At 31.3% G+C, this 16,420-nt stretch overlaps 1 protein-coding gene and 1 non-coding gene across 7 annotated transcripts in view; one reads left to right on the top strand and one right to left on the bottom strand.

Annotated features, from left to right (window-relative positions):
* LOC129761727 (glutamate receptor ionotropic, kainate 2) overlaps positions 1-16,420 on the top strand; it is a 51,805-nt gene that overhangs the window by 23,537 nt on the left and 11,848 nt on the right. The window lies entirely within an intron of this gene.
* Positions 6,122-6,220, bottom strand: Trnai-uau (transfer RNA isoleucine (anticodon UAU)). The gene is made up of 2 exons: positions 6,183-6,220; positions 6,122-6,157 (listed from the first exon to the last, which is right to left on the bottom strand). It is a non-coding gene; the product is annotated as a tRNA-Ile (tRNA).

Here is a 16,420-nt window from a genome sequence, read left to right as displayed (position 1 = left end):
GAATTCTAAAGTGTAAATTATGAATGAAAATTAACTTTTACGAATCAAATTAGTATTCTATGTGAATGCAAATCACTTTTTTCCTGCAAGTGGTGAGAAAATCTCATACAAAAATTATGTCTGAAATTTACGTTATATTATAATAATACATTTTAGTAGGAATATCTGAAAATTCAGGGGAAATAGGTTAAGTTAAGGTTAGGACTACGCGCTTCAACTAATTGAATAATACCAAGTAGATATTTTCATTCAAATTTTACCAATTGAAAATTGCCTTTTAGCCTTCTAATCTGATAGAGAATAGTTTTGATCCCAAACTCAAATGTCGCCACTAGCCATCGCGGATATTTTCGTTGTCTCGGGTTGAGGGCGATATTGACCGTGTAAGGTGGAAAAATATTGATTGAGGTTAGATCAGATGTTGAAAGCCTAGCTGTCACGATATTGAAGATACTTATTGTCAATCCGGTTGATCGTGTAAGGTGCCCATTAGATCGCCAATGGTCATGTCTCGTCTCAGGTCGCAATGTCCGTTTCCTTACGTTTGTTTGCCATTTTGATCACAACTCTTTGAGTTCAGCAAATAAACAAAAACAAACACTCTCCAAGTAGCTGCTGGGTGTTGACATGTCACACTGAAAAAAAAATCGCTTATCCACATTGGTCTTGTTTACACAGCAAATATTTCAGGTTCAATGGAGGGTGTACGATCAATTTTGCATATCTCTTATTTGGGGTTTTTATCCACTTCTTGGATTATAAAACGGGCAAAACATATTTTGCAAAATCGTCGCGAACAGATCAATAGCTAACTCCGTAAACAATTAATGTGCATCGAAATCATAAATATTGAACCATTTTTGCACACCGAATAAAAAAAATCAATAAACCATGTGCATACGGTCAATTTTGCGATTGACTGTATATTGCAGATCGAATGGACGGAGCAGCTTCGAACTTTCAACACTGCCAATTGCAAATGCGAATCATTGCCTTAGTTCCAACTTGCCTGCTGAATCAATGACTGAAGACTGTCATCTAACAAAAAGATCCATAGATTTTGACGTAGGACTACGTCTAACCGGAAGATATAGGGGGTGAAATGAAAATCTAGACACTGAACAAGTAGGAAAAAATGCAAGATTTGGAACGCTTATAACTCGAGCATTTCTCAATAGATCGCAAAGGTTTTTGCATCAATTGATAGGAAATATATCTACGCATCTATCATAACGAATAACATTTCATTTTTCTTGAGATAAATAATTGAATAATTGTGAAATATCAAGCATTGTCAAAATGCACTATGTGCCCATTTTTGATTGGTCCATTTTGTGCTCCTCAAATCGTACCGACCAAAACGGGCAACCAGAGCAGCAGCGAAATACAAAGAAGCACGATTGGAAAGGAAAAAGAAAAATATGAACGAAACATTGGTCGCAGTCTCACACATGTGTAATTCTAGAGCCAGCCAGTCAGCTTAAAAAACCCCGCTTCGCTGCCGTAACGATCATTCTTTGTGTGGACACCGACTGGACAACATCGTTGCTGGACGAGCTGGACGGCGAGGGATCGAGTGCCTTTCTCAAGGCAAGAGGGTGGAGGTGGTAGCGCTGGAGTAGAATAGAGTAGAGTTTTCAAAGGGCCTTTCTCAAGGCTAGAGACGAATGAACTGAAAAGTTTAAAGTCTCTATAACACAATACCTTCCTTCCTTCCGTAACGATCATTCTCATCCAAACCGTACACCGCATCGTTTCGCATCACATCAGATCAACAAACCAAAACAAGCAGCCATGGTTGGACATGGCAAAGGAGGAAAAGTGAAGGGAAAGACAAAATCCCGCTCGAACCGTGCTGGTCTGGAGTTCTGCGCAAGAGTAGCTAGGCCGAGCGCGTTAGTACCAATGCACCAGTCCACCTAGCATGCGATATATAGTTTCGGCCGCCGAAGTTATCGAGTTAGCTGGCAAAGCTGCTCGCGACGATAAGAAAACCCGCATTAAGAACAGACCACAATCGGTTCCGTGGACACCAAGACAACAACAGGCAATTGCAGCGAGTGGCGAGTGGCAAACGCAACCGCAAAACGGCAGCAGGTAGCAGAAGAAAAACGTTTGTTCTTTATACAAACTGATTTGGTGGCAAATCCAGAACAAGGCAGCATCGAGGGCGTTCGAAATGTTTTTTTTTTCAAAACCACTAGTACTAAGTTTTCTAAGTTGGAACCATTCCATAAAACACGGCGCTTATCAGGGCCATTAAACCTTCCAAAAAAGAGTTTACGAAATACAGTTCAATGCTTTCTAAAATATTATCCAAAATAATAATAAAACACAAATTGATTTTTTCATAATTTGTTTGCCAAGATATGATGAGTATGAGAATTTGGCAGTTGTGCTGAGCTTATTGATGGTTGGGGACTTTCTCGATTATTCAATTTTCACCAATTCAATTGCTTCCAGATTGAAAGTACAGTAATTTACATTTAGATCGACATTTAGCTAATTGAACGGACCTGTAATGCGACATATTTAGTTGGACATTTTTGTAGACATAGAGTTCGGGGTCCAAATTATGACCCAACATGTCGCAAGCTGGATGGGAAGAAATTTTTCAACTGTGAAAGCTGTACCACTCACTGTCATCGCAAATGTTCAATTACAGGTTAAAATCGCCTCCAAAGCGACACTGAGCGGTGCTTCGGCACGTCGCGTTAAATGTAATTTACTGTACAACATGTCACAAGCAGGATGGGAAGAAATTTTCCAACTGTGAAAGCTGTGGCGAGTGGCAAACGCAATCGCTAAACAGGAAGGTTTAGCCGAACAAGATGGGGATATCCAGTGATAACAAAACAATAAACTCTTTAGATTAAAGATAATTTTGTGATCCTGAAAAGGATCCCTTTTAGCCTGCATGTGAATCCAACGAGCGAACAAATCGTAATGAATGTATTTTTTTGCCTTCGCTGCCTTTTAACGCTCATTCGTTCGTCTCGTTGGACTCGCCCCTTTGGGTGAATCTGCCGATTTGTCTCTATCCTGTGAGTGTGTACCGCTAAAGTACAAAACGCGCGGATCCGCTGAAAAATATATCATTCTGTTTCAAACCGTAAATCAGTGTGGTTGTATGGCATCGTTTCATATCACATCGCATCAACGGATTGGTTCCGGAGCACCAGTATACCTAATAGCGGTTATAGAACTTCGGCCGGCGGAGTGCTCGAGTTGGCTTGCAAAGCTGCTCACGACAATAAGAAAACCCGCCTACAGAACAGAGCACATTCGGTTCGGTGGCAACAACTAGTTTCAGCGAGTGGCAAACGCAATCGCAAAACGGCAGCAGGTAGAAAAAGGAAAAAGTTTGTTTATACAGATGGTGGCAAAACCAGCCACCGTAAAACACGGCCCTTTTCAGGGCCATTAGACCTTTTAAAGAAGAGTTATTAAAAGTTATTCACAATACAAATGCATTCTAAAGTGACATAATATGATATATAATATGAACTGATTTATTTTGTTCATGCTTGTTTTTGAACTTATTGGTGGTTGGGGTCTTTTAAGTTGATCATTCAGTTTTCACAAACCCATGCATGGTTCCCGAATTGAAAGTGGCTTCAAATTACAACACATTGTATGCAGGATAGCATTCACGAATTTTCTCGGTAGCAAGAACTGCTTTCTTTGGTTGATAACTTATGTTGAAAATTGACTGAGGTTACATCTGCATTGTATAGAAACATAACTAAGGACCAACATGATGAGCTATGTATTTCCTGCTGCTCTGTTCTTATTTTAAAGGACTTTAATCCGAAGGTCATCCGTCCCTGTATTTACTGTTGGCTTTTCAGAACGCTTATAGCTCGTTTATTTCTCGACAGATCGTAGAGTTCGTATCCAAAACCTCAGTTCTTTTTTCATTTTTATTTACATTGTTTGCGGAGACTACAAATCTTACAATTTATTCGTTTCCGAAACCACAGTTTAAGGTACGGTAATGTGCTCAATAGTGAAATATATGATAATGAATGAGCCCTCATTTTGATTGTACGATATGTGCATACGCCAAAAGATGCCCGGCGTTGAACATTTGATAAGTACAAAGCCTTCAGAAAAATATCAAGAAGCAACTATAAGATAGTGAGAAAAAATTGAGAATGTTTGTAAAAAAAACGTAAAAAAACAACATCAAAGGTTCTTTTCAGAACCTTCAACATGTTCATAAAGAGTAAACAATAAACTAATCCATTTTTCAGTTTGATAGGTAGGTATTCACGTAGGAGAAGAAAATAAAACAATATATTTAAAATATATATTTAGCAAATGCTGTCCCCTTTGTATAGTCATACGTCACTCCGGTTATGTCCCCGACATTACCCACTCGTCTTTTATTAGCTCATAATTAGAAATTCGAGATTGAAAGTGACATTCAAGAAGCGAACTTAACCGGATAAGAGCGACGGAATCACGTTCGCTTAATGTAAATTCGAAAAATTAAATCATTTTCCCAGCAACAAACTCGCAGCGGTTCTTCTCGATCGATCGAGCGATCCCGAGCGCGTCGAGTCGAAAGTTTATGGACAATAAAGTTAATTAAAGTGATGGATGCTCGTTCGAACAGTGTGGCATCAAGTGAAACATTGCCATCATCATTACCACCGGCAGCAGTTTATTCCACGTTTAAATCCCGCCCCGACAACCCCCAACTCCGGCGGGTTGCGGATTGAAGGCGGAATCGGATGCGTTGCGTGTTCAAATAAATACATAAAAAGCGCGATGGCAGTGGCAAAGTAATGCTCTGAGTAGATGGGTTTAATTTAAATTACGCAAGTAATACGATGGGGATTATCTTTTATGAGGTGTACTCTCCCTGCGCTCTCCGTCGTATACAACGAATTTAATGGTTTCGATTCGACATTCCTCATTTGAAAAGCCGTAGAGAGAATGCTAAAAAATGAAATATAATCAGTTTAATTTACCAAAGCCGCAACAAAACGCCATAACCAATCGCTTCCCACCGTATGCCATGAGAGAAATGGAATCTGATGCTGATGTTAATATATGTTGGCTGGGGGACTTGGGAGTCTATCTGCGATGCGATTGTTTATTTTTCCTAAGTGAATTATTTGATACGGCAAACAGCGTTTGATAGTCATCTTCCGCATCGTTTGAATCATTTCACTCTTTCGTTACCGACTGAATGAATGAGAGCTAAGCTGACACGGCACGAGTTGGCTTAGGCGGGTTGGAGGCTGTGTAGAGAAATGTTTCCCTCGCTCCTCTCGCTCGATATGAATAGTGTAAACGATTCGGAAATGTTTACAATAAAATGTTACTTTGAAAGTGGTACGGCTATGTATGTTTGCTCCGCTCTGTTTCTCCTCGGGCAAACCCGTTATGAATGGGTGGGTGGATGGTACGGTTCGGTCATATTTGCATTGTCGGCTAAAAGGATAAATAGACGATAAATATTTTGTCTCTTGTGATGTTTGACTTTTTGAGTGAGCCGGGAATGGGTGCATTCTGAGCGGTTGGATTTACTATTTGTGTCCAAAATTAGACTCATTTGTCGGCTGGAGCATGGAATGATACCGGCGGCATTCATTCCGTTCCATCCGGTCCGGAGTCCGGCCTTTTGCTGGCTAATGCTTGTCAACATTAGCAGCCAGCCAGCCCGCCCAACTTGGCGTCCTTCTCAAACGGGACCGAAACCCGAAACCGGAAACTTGTGTGTTAATTTATTCATAGCTCCTCATTTGACCTCCCGGAATAGGTCTGAATAGGTGGTGGCCGGGGGCAACAGCGGAGGCGATGTATCTGCTCTCTGAACGACTATGAATAATCGGTGCTATTTAAGAGTTGAATAGTGGCGCTATGATAGCATAGCAGCATGTCACAAGAGTGTCAACACGTTTCACTGCGGATGAAGAAGGTAGCGGGTAGTGGGTGTTAGGAACACATTAGCGGATTATTAATTCATTTTGAATTAATTCTCGCTAATAAGCTGCTAATGCTGGGTGCTGCTTCGGGATGTGGGTTAAACTAAATCATCTTAAATTTTATGTTAGTTTGGGCCTCAAAAATATGCCCTTTTCATAGTCGCGAGATGCCAAAAAATAACTGCTCCAGGTGAGGCTCGAACTCACAACCCCGGCATTGCTCATCACTCACAGTTACTGCTCTATAAGTACCGTGCGCTAACCAATTGCGCCACTGGAGCTCCGTGGCTTTCCCCTCGATTAAATAACAACAAATAATGTACACTTCCCAAACGCGCGCGCCTCGCTACGGAATGAAATTACGGAGGGAAGGAAAATGTGGTAAAACCATTTGGAAAACCCCGAGAAGTGATCTTCTCCGGCGGCGAACGTGTCAGCTGCAGATGTGTTTTGGTTATTGTTCATATTTGAGCTCGCATTATCGCTCCATTTGCTATCGATTGTTATCATCGTCTCCACGCGGCGAGCAGACAGATGATTTTTGGTTCCCAATGTGCGCCCTTCAAATAAGTTTGAATTAATATTTCAATTCAACAAAACAGGTGTGTATTCGATAAAGTTCTAAGGCTAATCACTATCACTATTTTCATTTGTGGCGTTATCTTGGCTCAGTTGTGATTAACAAGTTAGAGGCACAAGATTAGATAGATTATATGAAAACAAATATTTATGATGGCCAAAAAGTGTAATTTTATGAGAAAAATATTATACAGAATCGAAGAAAGCCCCTGGGCTCAGGATAATATATTCTCCTACGAATTATACGAATTAACGAATTTCCAAATTTTCAAACTATCGAATTATCGAGTTTTTTTTTTAATTTTTTAATTTTCGAATTTTAATTTTCGAATTTTGAATTTCTAACACTTTTGGATTTTAATTTTTTGAATTTATTGAACTTTAGAATCGAAGTATCGATTCTCTTTGAAAATCCAAGTTTCCTTTTTGTTAATTCATAAATATTTTAATATTTTAATGTATTTAGTTTCGAATTTTTGAATTCTAGAATTATCAAATTGACAAATTTTCTAACATTTGAATTATGGTATGTTTGACTTTTTAATTTTTGTGTATTCATATTTATTTTTGTTTTTAAAATTTTAACACAGGCCGGACTCTTATATACAGTCTCGGATTTCCTTTCACTGTATATAATCGGTAAAAATGATTACATACAGCTTTGAAAAATATAATTCTTTTTTCAAACTGTATATAATCGATTCCAAAATTGTATATAATTGAATCACATATAATCGAGTTTGTATATAATCGAGTCCGACCTGTATTTGGTATTTTCGAATTATTGGATTTTTTTTATTAATTTTTAATTGAACTTTCAAATTATGTTTTGTTCACAACATTGTCAAATTTTTCACCATTCGAACTTTTGTATTTTCAAACTTTAAAATTTAAATATATTGAGTTTCCAATTTTTCGACTTTTTTAATTTTTAAATATATTTAATTTTTGAATTATCAAATTTTCGAATATCTTTCGAATCTCCGAATTTTCGAACCTTCGAAATTTTGAATTTTGAAATTTGCGAATTCTACAGTTTCCGAGCTTTCAAATTTTCTCATTTTTATATTAACGAATTTTAAATTTTGGAATTTTAAAACTTTCCAATTTTTGAATTTTCGAGCTTTTGAATCTTAAAAATTTTGAAATTTTCAAGTTTTTGAATTTTTAAATTTCGGAATTTTTGAAAATTTAACAATTGAATTAATAAATTTTCAAATTTAAAGAAATTTGAAAATTTGAATTTTTGAATTTTTTGAATGAATTTATTTTTAAGAATTAAGAATTTAAGAATTTTCGAACTATTGCATTTTTGAATTTTCAAATTTTCGAAATCTTGAATTTCAAAATTTTTAAATTTAAATTATATTTTTTTTTTTGAATATTCAAATTTTCGAAAACACAAATTCACGAATTCACAAGTTTAGGAATTTGAGATTTCCGATTTATGAATATTCAAATTTTGAAGTTTTTGAATTTCTGAATGTAAGAAATAATTTGTAAATAAGAATTTTAGAATATACAAATTTACAAACTCACGTTATCACGAATTCAACAATTTTCGGTTATTTTTTTTTTTTTTAATTTATGATGTTTGACATTTTTACAAAATCACGAATGTATAAATTTTCAAATTTATCAATTTGCTAATTTTTCAATTTTTTGATTTCGCAATTTTTAATTTTTTTTTTTGTTTTTTACGAATTTTACGAATTTTACGAATTTACGAATATACGAATTTACGAGTTTACGAGTTTACGAATTTACGAATTTACGAATTTACGAATTTACGAATTTACGAATTTACGAATTTACGAATTTACGAATTTACGAATTTACGAATTTACGAATTTACGAATTTACGAATTTACGAATTTTACGAATTTTACGAATTTACGAATTTACGAATTTACGAATTTACGAATTTACGAATTTACGAATTTACGAATTTACGAATTTACGAATTTACGAATTTTACGAATTTACGAATTTACGAATTTACGAATTTACGAGTTTACGAGTTTACGAATTTACGAATTTACGAATTTACGAATTTTACGAAATTTACGAATTTACGAATTTACGAGTTTACGAATTTTATGAATTTACGAATTTACGAATTTACGAATTTACGAATTTACGAATTTACGAATTTACGAATTTACGAATTTACGAATTTACGAATTTACGAATTTACGAATTTACGAATTTACGAATTTACGACTTTACGAATTTACGAATTTACGAATTTACGAATTGACGAATTTACGAATTTTACGAATTTACGAATTTACGAATTTACGAATTTACGAGTTTACGAATTTACGAATTTACGAATTGACGAATTGACGAATTTACGAATTTTACGAATTTACGAATTTACGAATTTACGAATTTAAGAGTTTACGAGTTTACGAATTTACGAATTTACGAATTTACGAATTTTACGAATTTTACGAATTTACGAATTTACGAGTTTACGAATTTTACGAATTTACGAATTTACGAATTTACGAATTTACGAATTTACGAATTTACGAATTTACGAATTTACGAATTTACGAATTTACGAATTTACGAATTTACGAATTTACGAATTTACGAATTTACGAATTTACGAATTTACGAATTTACGAATTTACGAATTTACGAATTTACGAATTTACGAATTTACGAATTTACGAATTTACGAATTTACGAATTTACGAATTTACGAATTTACGAATTTACGAATTTACGAATTTACGAATTTACGAATTTACGAATTTACGAATTTACGAATTTACGAATTTACGAATTTACGAATTTACGAATTTACGAATTTACGAATTTACGAATTTACGAATTTACGAATTTACGAATTTACGAATTTACGAATTTACGAATTTACGAATTTACGAATTTACGAATTTACGAATTTACGAATTTACGAATTTACCAATTTACGAATTTACGAATTTACGAATTTACGAATTTACCAATTTACGAATTTACGAATTTACAAATTTACGAATTTACGAATTTACGAATTTACGAATTTACGAATTTACGAATTTACGAATTTACGAATTTACGAATTTACGAATTTACGAATTTACGAATTTACGAATTTACGAATTTACGAATTTACGAATTTACGAATTTACGAATTTACGAATTTACGAATTTACGAATTTACGAATTTACGAATTTACGAATTTACGAATTTACGAATTTACGAATTTACGAATTTACGAATTTACGAATTTACGAATTTACGAATTTACGAATTTACGAATTTACTAATTTACGAATTTACGAATTTACGAATTTACGAATTTACGAATTTACGAATTTACGAATTTACGAATTTACGAATTTACGAATTTACGAATTTACGAATTTACGAATTTACGAATTTACGAATTTACGAATTTACGAATTTACGAATTTACGAATTTACGAATTTACGAATTTTACGAATTTACGAATTTTACGAATTTACGAATTTTACGAATTTACGAATTTACGAATTTACGAATTTACGAATTTACGAATTTACGAATTTACGAATTTACGAATTAACGAATTTACGAATTTACGAATTTACGAATTTACGAATTTACGAATTTACGAATTTACGAATTTACGAATTTACGAATTTACGAATTTACGAATTTACGAATTTACGAATTTACGAATTTACGAATTTACGAATTTACGAATTTACGAATTTACGAATTTACGAATTTACGAATTTACGAATTTACGAATTTACGAATTTACGAATTTACGAATTTACGAATTTACGAATTTACGAATTTACGAATTTACGAATTTACGAATTTACGAATTTACGAATTTACGAATTTACGAATTTACGAATTTACGAATTTACGAATTTACGAATTTACGAATTTACGAATTTACGAATTTACGAATTTACGAATTTACGAATTTACGAATTTACGAATTTACGAATTTACGAATTTACGAATTTACGAATTTTACGAATTTACGAATTTACGAATTTACGAATTTACGAATTTACGAATTTACGAATTTACGAATTTACGAATTTACGAATTTACGAATTTACGAATTTACGAATTTACGAATTTACGAATTTACGAATTTACGAATTTACGAATTTACGAATTTACGAATTTACGAATTTACGAATTTACGAATTTACGAATTTACGAATTTACGAATTTACGAATTTACGAATTTACGAATTTACGAATTTACGAATTTACGAATTTACGAATTTACGAATTTACGAATTTACGAATTTACGAATTTACGAATTTACGAATTTACGAATTTACGAATTTACGAATTTACGAATTTACGAATTTTACGAATTTTACGAATTTACGAATTTACGAGTTTACGAATTTTACGAATTTTACGAATTTATGAATTTACGAATTTACGAATTTACGAATTTACGAATTTACGAATTTACGAATTTACGAATTTACGAATTTACGAGTTTTACGAATTTTACGAATTTACGAATTTTACGAATTTACGAATTTTACGAATTTACGAATTTTACGAATTTACGAATTTACGAATTTACGAATTTACGAATTTACGAATTTACGAATTTACGAATTTACGAATTTACGAATTTACGAATTTACGAATTTACGAATTTACGAATTTACGAATTTACGAATTTACGAATTTACGAATTTACGAATTTACGAATTTACGAATTTACGAATTTACGAATTTACGAATTTACGAATTTACGAATTTACGAATTTACGAATTTACGAATTTACGAATTTACGAATTTACGAATTTACGAATTTACGAATTTACGAATTTACGAATTTACGAATTTTACGAATTTTACGAATTTTACGAATTTACGAATTTACGAGTTTACGAATTTTACGAATTCACGAATTTACGAATTTACGAATTTACGAATTTACGAATTTACGAATTTACGAATTTACGAATTTACGAATTTACGAATTTACGAATTTACGAATTTACGAATTTACGAATTTACGAATTTACGAATTTACGAATTTACGAATTTACGAATTTACGAATTTACGAATTTACGAATTTACGAATTTACGAATTTACGAATTTACGAATTTACGAATTTACGAATTTACGAATTTACGAATTTACCAATTTACGAATTCACGAATTTACGAATTTACGAATTTACGAATTTACGAATTTACGAATTTACGAATTTACGAATTTACGAAATTACGAATTTACGAATTTACGAATTTACGAATTTACGAATTTACGAATTTACGAATTCGCGAATTTACGAATTTACGAATTCGCGAATTTACGAATTTACGAATTTACGAATTTACGAATTTACGAATTCGCGAATTTACGAATTTACGAATTTACGAATTTACGAAATTACGAATTCGCGAATTTACGAATTTACGAATTTACGAATTTACGAATTCGCGAATTTACGAAATTACGAATTCGCGAATTTACGAATTTACGAATTTACGAATTTACGAATTTACGAATTCGCGAATTTACGAATTTACGAATTTACGAATTTACGAATTTACGAATTTACGAATTTACGAATTTACTAATTTACGAATTTACGAATTTACGAATTTACGAATTTACGAATTTACGAATTTACGAATTTACTAATTTACGAATTTACGAATTTACGAATTTACGCATTTACGAATTTACGAATTTACGAATTTACGAATTTACGAATTTACGAATTTACGAATTTACGAATTTACGAATTTACGAATTTACGAATTTACGAATTTACGAATTCGCGAATTTACGAATTTACGAATTTACGAATTTACGAATTTACGAATTTACGAATTTACGAATTTACGAATTTACGAATTTACGAATTTACGAATTTACGAATTTACGAATTTACGAATTTACGAATTTACGAATTTACGAATTTACGAATTTACGAATTTACGAATTTACGAATTTACCAATTTACGAATTCACGAATTTACGAATTTACGAATTTACGAATTTATGAATTTACGAATTTACGAATTTACGAATTCGCGAATTTACGAATTTACGAATTTACGAATTTACGAATTTACGAATTTACGAATTTACGAATTTACGAATTTACGAATTTACGAATTTACGAATTTACGAATTTACGAATTCGCGAATTTACGAATTTACGAATTTACGAATTTACGAATTTACGAATTTACGAATTTACGAATTTACGAATTTACGAATTTACGAATTTACGAATTTACGAGTTTACGAATTTTACGAATTTACGAATTTACGAATTTACGAATTTACGAATTTACGAATTTACGAATTTACGAATTTACGAATTTACGAATTTACGAATTTACTAATTTACGAATTTACGAATTTACGAATTTACGAATTTACGAATTTACGAATTTACGAATTTACTAATTTACGAATTTACGAATTTACGAATTTACGCATTTACGAATTTACGAATTTACGAATTTACGAATTTACGAATTTACGAATTTACGAATTTACGAATTTACGAATTTACGAATTTACGAATTTACGAATTTACGAATTTACGAATTCGCGAATTTACGAATTTACGAATTTACGAATTTACGAATTTACGAATTTACGAATTTACGAATTTACGAATTTACGAATTTACGAATTTACGAATTTACGAATTTACGAATTTACGAATTTACGAATTTACGAATTTACGAATTTACGAATTTACGAATTTACGAATTTACCAATTTACGAATTCACGAATTTACGAATTTACGAATTTATGAATTTACGAATTTACGAATTTACGAATTCGCGAATTTACGAATTTACGAATTTACGAATTTACGAATTTACGAATTTACGAATTTACGAATTTACGAATTTACGAATTTACGAATTTACGAATTTACGAATTTACGAATTTACGAATTCGCGAATTTACGAATTTACGAATTTACGAATTTACGAATTTACGAATTTACGAATTTACGAATTTACGAATTTACGAATTTACGAATTTACGAATTTACGAGTTTACGAATTTTACGAATTTACGAATTTACGAATTTACGAATTTACGAATTTACGAATTTACGAATTTACGAATTTACGAATTTACGAATTTACGAATTTACGAATTTACGAATTTACGAATTTACGAATTTACGAATTTACGAATTTACGAATTTACGAATTTACCAATTTACGAATTCACAAATTTACGAATTTACGAATTTACGAATTTACGAATTTACGAATTTACGAATTTACGAATTTACGAATTTACGAATTTACGAATTTACGAATTTACGAATTTACGAATTTACGAATTTACGAATTTACGAATTTACGAATTTACGAATTTACGAATTTACGAATTTACGAATTTACGAATTTACGAATTTACGAATTTACGAATTTACGAATTTACGAATTTACGAATTTACGAATTTACGAATTTACGAATTTACGAATTTACGAATTTACGAATTTACGAATTTACGAATTTACGAATTTACGAATTTACGAATTTACGAATTTACGAATTTACGAATTTACGAATTTACGAATTTACGAATTTACGAATTTACGAATTTACGAATTTACGAATTTACGAATTTACGAATTTACGAATTTACGAATTTACGAATTTACGAAATTACGAATTTACGAATTTACGAATTTACGAATTTACGAATTTACGAATTTACGAATTCGCGAATTTACGAATTTACGAATTCGCGAATTTACGAATTTACGAATTTACGAATTTACGAATTTACGAATTCGCGAATTTACGAATTTACGAATTTACGAATTTACGAAATTACGAATTCGCGAATTTACGAATTTACGAATTTACGAATTTACGAATTCGCGAATTTACGAAATTACGAATTCGCGAATTTACGAATTTACGAATTTACGAATTTACGAATTTACGAATTCGCGAATTTACGAATTTACGAATTTACGAATTTACGAATTTACGAATTTACGAATTTACGAATTTACGAATTTACGAATTTACGAACTTACTAATTTACGAATTTACGAATTTACGAATTTACGAATTTACGAATTTACGAATTTACGAATTTACGAATTTACGAATTTACTAATTTACGAATTTACGAATTTACGAATTTACGCATTTACGAATTTACGAATTTACGAATTTACGAATTTACGAATTTACGAATTTACGAATTTACGAATTTACGAATTTACGAATTTACGAATTTACGAATTTACGAATTTACGAATTTACGAATTCGCGAATTTACGAATTTACGAATTTACGAATTTACGAATTTACGAATTTACGAATTTACGAATTTACGAATTTACGAATTTACGAATTTACGAATTTACGAATTTACGAATTTACGAATTTACGAATTTACGAATTTACGAATTTACGAATTCGCGAATTTACGAATTTACGAATTTACGAATTTACGAATTTACGAATTTACGAATTCGCGAATTTACGAATTTACGAATTTACGAATTTACGAATTTACGAATTTACGAATTTACGAATTTACGAATTTACGAATTTACGAATTTACGAATTTACGAATTTACGAATTTACGAATTTACGAATTTACGAATTTACGAATTTACGAATTTACGAATTTACGAATTTACGAATTTACGAATTTACGAATTTACGAATTTACGAATTTACGAATTTACGAATTTACGAATTTACGAATTTACGAATTTACGAATTTACGAATTTACGAATTTACGAATTTACGAATTTACGAATTTACGAATTTACGAATTTACGAATTTACGAATTTACGAATTTACGAATTTACGAATTTACGATTTTACGAATTTACGAATTTACGAATTTACGAATTTACGAATTTACGAATTTACGAATTTACGAATTTACGAATTTACGAATTTACGAATTTACGAATTTACGAATTTACGAATTTACGAATTTACGAATTTACGAATTTACGAATTCGCGAATTTACGAATTTACGAATTTACGAATTTACGAATTTACGAATTTACGAATTTACGAATTTACGAATTTACGAATTTATGAATTTACGAATTTACGAATTTATGAATTTACGAATTTACGAATTTACGAATTTACGAATTTACGAATTTACGAATTTACGAATTTACGAATTTACGAATTTACGAATTTACGAATTCGCGAATTTACGAATTTACGAATTTACGAATTTACGAATTTACGAATTTACGAATTTACGAATTTACGAATTCGCGAATTTACGAATTTACGAATTTACGAATTTACGAATTTACGAATTTACGAATTTACGAATTTACGAATTTACGAATTTACGAATTTACGAATTTACGAATTTACGAATTTACGAATTCGCGAATTTACGAATTTACGAATTTACGAATTTACGAATTTACGAATTTACGAATTTACGAATTTACGAATTTACGAATTCGCGAATTTACGAATTTACGAATTTACGAATTTACGAATTTACGAATTTACGAATTTACGAATTTACGAATTTACGAATTTACGAATTTACGAATTTACGAATTCGCGAATTTACGAATTTACGAATTTACGAATTTACGAATTTACGAATTTACGAATTTATGAATTTACGAATTTACGAATTTATGAATTTACGAATTTACGAATTTACGAATTTACAAATTTACGAATTTACGAATTTACGAATTTACGAATTTACGAATTTACGAATTTACGAATTTACGAATTTACGAATTTACGAATTTACGAATTTACGAATTTACGAATTTACGAATTTACGAATTTACGAATTTACGAATTTATGAATTTACGAATTTACGAATTTATGAATTTACGAATTTACGAATTTACGAATTTACAAATTTACGAATTTACGAATTTACG

This window comes from Toxorhynchites rutilus, chromosome 1 (assembly GCF_029784135.1).
Source record: "Toxorhynchites rutilus septentrionalis strain SRP chromosome 1, ASM2978413v1, whole genome shotgun sequence".
NCBI classification, from domain to species: Eukaryota; Metazoa; Arthropoda; class Insecta; order Diptera; family Culicidae; genus Toxorhynchites; species Toxorhynchites rutilus.
Note: the sequence above shows the minus strand (reverse complement) of the source record. Positions and strands in the feature narration are given on the sequence as shown.